Source organism: Mastomys coucha, unplaced genomic scaffold (assembly GCF_008632895.1).
Source record: "Mastomys coucha isolate ucsf_1 unplaced genomic scaffold, UCSF_Mcou_1 pScaffold14, whole genome shotgun sequence".
Classification (NCBI taxonomy): Eukaryota; Metazoa; Chordata; class Mammalia; order Rodentia; family Muridae; genus Mastomys; species Mastomys coucha.
The window spans coordinates 4268268-4273039 of NW_022196896.1; the positions used below are offsets into that span (position 1 = coordinate 4268268).

Consider the following 4772-nt stretch of genomic DNA (forward strand, 5'->3'; position numbering starts at 1 on the left):
TAGGATAACATAAACAAAATTAAGGATGTATGGGGAAAAAATGGAATTTCCTCCTGATAAATAGCTTTTACAGTGCCTGGAGTTGCCATGCAGGCTTGTAGGGTGGGGGAGGCCACTGATGGACTTACTCAGTGGTAGGCTTTGCACACTACAATCCTGACCTGCCAGGCAAAGTGTGCCAATGGGCGTTATAGTGGCATGACTGTTAATGGGTATAATCAACTGCTCCCTGATTAGATCTGAGGCCTGCTCCATGGGCTGTGGTAATTCTTGCCTGATAGTATAAATTTGGTCAAAAGCCCATGACTGGGAAGGTCAAGATCCCCACAGAGGAAACCTACTACTGTTGTTCTGCTAAATATTTATGTTTATATCCATAGATTAGCACCACGCAAAGAGCTTGGTCAGAGAGCTTCTTTTAGCACAGGGCAGCAGTTCAATAATGGCCAGATAGCTGAGAATAAGTGACCTCTGCTCAAGGCTCAGGGAACATTATAGAAGAGGGAGCAGAAAGAATGTAAGGACCAGAAGATGTCAAAGAGTGCTGTGACATGCTGTCCAATGGACATGGGGTGGTCACCAGGCTTATGACCTCACAGGAGCTATGTATGATTGAGCCCATATAAAAGCCACTCAACATCTCACCACCACAGAAGAGGGGCTCCCCCCCTCCGAGGAACCATTGGTAATCTATTACTGTAGGGAAGGGGAGGTCATTGGGAGTTGTGGCTGTTACTACCCAGCAGTAACGTTAAAGAGAGGGTTATTCTGGGAAATGGAGTTAGAAAGAAAAGCAACAGTAAGAGAGAGTTTTGGAGAATATAGGGTGGCCAAAGCTATACCTGTGCACGTGTAAGATTTAAAAAAAATTAGACGGGAGTTGTGACTGCTCAGCCATCTTGAATTTAAATCCCCTGTTTGTAACAAGCCAACAGATAGAATAGGTGAGGTAAACCCCTCCCACAAGTTCATCAACATGCCGGCCCAATCAGCGACTTCTTTTGGTCTCTGCGGAGGTGGAGCTTCCGATGTAACTGGAAGCAGGTTGGAGGCGTGGCAAATAGCAGGAGATGGGCAGAGAGGTGTGGTTATGAGAGGCAGGCCTCAAGCCAGGAGGGTTACATGTGGCCACTGGTAGGTCACCCATGCTCTGGTGGATGGCACCATGCCTACATTCATGCAGGCAGCATTAACTGACACAATGGGTTATATAACAAAGGGAATGTGAGAATGGGAAGGGTGTCAGAAGGTTCAGGGGGAGCAGATGAAGTGAGGTAAGGCAAAATATGTTCAAGATGCACTGTGCACGTCTATGAAACAGTAAGGAATAAATAAAATAATTTGAAAAAAGAAGAGAGAATGAGGAGGAGCCAGCAACAGGCTTTGAAAGCATTACCCTCCACTTGCTGAGAGGGCCCCGGGCCTGCCACACCCCATCACAGGGCCCTGCATGCTCATTCTCTTGCTTCTATTAACAGTAAATACTAACGACGGCATGAACTATGTCATATTTATTTGGTATGAGCAGCCATACCAAAGTCCTCAGACCTAAATGTTCAAACACCTAAACTAAAGGAAGCCGACTCCCTATACGCCTGTGTATGCCCCTCACAAGCCCACCTCTGTTCAGGAGGTCCACAGAAAACCAAAAACTGGCAAGAAGCATGCGCAGCAATCCACACAAGCTCCATGAGAAATCTGGGGCCTTGCACAGAAGGCCATTCCAAGAAAGACTGTTTCTTTCTGAGCTGAGTGTTGTGACCCATAAAAATCTTCTTGATTAGCTATGAGGAAGGCAATATTTCCTCAATGTAGTTGTGAATGTTCTACTGGGGTGGGAGGGCCACAAAAAGCCCTCATGATCCATAGACCACTGACACAAGCCATATCTGAGCTTGATGATGTGTTTACCTCAGCTGCAAATAGGGAACTGGATTTCTGGAGTCAGAACTCAGAAGTTCGTGAGCTTTCTCCTCTGCCCATTCCAGATGTAACTGCTCACTGCTACCTAAACACCTCCAGATTCTTAGGCTTAAAAAATGAACTTTAGCTTACAAATATTTCCCCTTACATCTTAGCAGAGGCTGTGAAGCTGGAAGACATTTATGATTCTGATCAAAGGTGCTCATTAAGTATAATTGTGATCATTATCTGGGTTCTATTTTTACTTTCCTCTGTTTTTTTTTTTAATGTATAGATGCCATGCCTGGTCCAGAGAGCTGCAGAATTTGCATTTTTCCCTCTTCCACACATACCTCAAGTTCTGTCCTAGCCTGCAAGGTGGGTACTTTAAAGCCCCAGGTCTGATGGCACCCTAGGTCTCTCTCTTACGTGGGTAAGGCAAGCATGAAATTTCATTCCAAACGAATGCACCAGTAATCGGCTGGGTACAATTAGTCACTTCCTCATAATAAGGAGCAAAGGGCTAATTGTTCTGCAAGTGGACAATTGCGGCTGTGATTATTAGCCCCTGTCATTTTTCATCCACACATAATTGCACAGGCGGATGGGGAGGCTCGGCGGGCTTCGTACCTTCCACCCCGAGGCTTCTTTCTCAGGCTCAGGGTTTTTTTCCACTCATCTCTGCCACAGTTGGTTGTGTTTTTCCATGATTGTCTTTCTCTATTCTATAACAGAGCATAAAGTATAAATGCAAAAGCAATTTTGAGAAAGTTCCCCCAGAATAATTTAAATCCTGAATCAGCCCTCTAGTTATGTGGGGTTTTGTTAAAAGTAATTTGAGTATTTACAAATGCGAGCTGCCGGCTGGAAAGGAACGAAGCTGGGAACATGCCCTCCGCTCTGCTCTCTCCTCCACAGCCTATGCTCTTCTCGGAAGATGGGGTGGAGGGCGGCAACTTTCTTCCTTAGCAGCTCTGCTACAGAATACTGAGTGTCCCAGAGCTTCTTCATTCCACGCTTCTGGAACTGGGGTGGCGATAGGAAGTTGGTTTTTAGTGGTGGAACTTGTCCCTAGCCAGCAGCTACTACCTACAGGCAAACTGATTGGCTTTAGTTTTAGTAAAGCAGATAAACGGTTTTTGAAGCAGCTCACGTTTCTCAGAAAGCATTTGGCAAAATGGACTGTGCTTGGCTTTCACTCCTATCTCGCATCTCCCCACCCTGAACTCAGAGCAGACACTCGTCAGGGCATCTGAGGGAGCACAGGGCAGCTGCCTCCACCTAATTTGCAAAGCTGCTTGAGAACTCCTTGTACCAAAGGGCACCCCACTGCTCTCTTCCTCCAGAGCCCGGCAAGACAAACAAGCTCACTGACACCTGCGGTGCTGCAGGCCTCTCCTCAGAAGAAAACTTGGAATGCTCAGGAAAAAGCTTTCAGCTCTGTGAGCTCTCGACGACAGGAGAAGTCACAGAGCTTGGTAATGCTTGGAAAAGCAAAATGGATTTGGAGGATTTGGAGAGAATCATACCATTAAGCAACTCTTTGATTTTTTTTTTTCCTCTACCTTGTTCTTTCACTGGTCTCAAAGAAAAATGAAAGTCACTGGAAGATACAATCTGTACCTGATGAAGTCGAGATGTGGCCCCGGCCAGCGCGCGCGCACACATACACACACACACACACACACACATACACACAAACGTACACATACACAAACACATACACATACACACATACACAACACACACACATACACACACAAACATACACACACACACATACACACAAACATACACATACACAAACACACACACATACACACACAAACATATACACAAACACACACATACACAAACACACACACATACAGACACATATACAAACACACACATACACACACAAACACACACACACACATATATACACATACACACACAAACATACATGATCACACACACACACATACACACACAAACACACACGAGCACACACGCACACATACACACACAAACACACACGAGCACACACACACACACACACACACCTGTGATCTTCCTGGCAGCCTCAAAATAATACCAGCTGTTCCTCCCTTGGCCCTAAGAGCTAGGACCCAAGCCCCACAGGAAAATGAGAATTGTGCCAGGATCATCTTCCTGCTCAAATGAGTAGGATCTCAAATCTGCCACGTTTGCTTTTGTGCAGACACATTTGCAAGTCTGCCACAGTGCGAGAGCAAGTGCACCAATGGAGCTAATAAGAGGGTGCTGATCTGAAGAGCCTTATTTTGTCCCTAACATTCACCCCCAAAGGAAATGTGCTTCTTACTAATAACAGAGAATGAGACCAAAAACATAGTCTATTGATCTGCCCCAGCCCAGTGACCAAGGCTCATGCTTCCCAGCAGTGCAGTGCTCTCCAGAAGGCTTGAGCAATCCACCACTTCCCGCCTGCCTGTCTGATGCCAAGGCCACAACTGGGGGCCAAGCTGACAGGTAATAGTGATGAGAAGAGCAATCATTTACTGGTTTGGGGTGATGGGCACTGGCCCAGAGCATGGTGAGTGCTGGCTAATGCAGTTCACCAGTGCCATGGGAGCCTAGAGTTCACCTACAGTTGTGGAAGCTGATGCTGGGCTAAAAATGTTGCCCAAATCCACACAGCCAGAAAAGGATGCCGTCTGGAGATACTGCCTGTGTGAAACATTGCCCCTGCATCACAGCTATTACGGGGTTGAAGATGCCGTGGACTTATGCATGCCTTCAATTAGTGTCAAAAACTCATAGCAGAGCAGACGGGCTCTCCTCTTAGTCCCGAAAATATACCCATAAGGCTCCTACCGTCTTTCAGGGGTATGTGTGGTCTCTCTTGA

The 4772-nt window shown here is 46.3% G+C and overlaps 1 long non-coding RNA gene across 3 annotated transcripts in view; it reads left to right on the top strand.

The window, feature by feature from the left end:
* The window catches only part of LOC116088980, a 5728-nt gene extending 2126 nt beyond the window's left edge, over positions 1-3602 (top strand). Inside the window, exons 1-3 of one of the 3 annotated variants that reach the window (XR_004118084.1) lie at positions 651-685; positions 2198-2280; positions 3249-3602. This is a non-coding gene — a long non-coding RNA (uncharacterized LOC116088980). Of the gene's footprint in view, positions 1-650; positions 686-2197; positions 2354-3248 lie in introns of those variants that run through there. The other 2 variants (XR_004118082.1, XR_004118083.1) reach the window with 2 other exon arrangements.
* The last annotated feature ends 1170 nt before the right edge of the window (positions 3603-4772 follow it).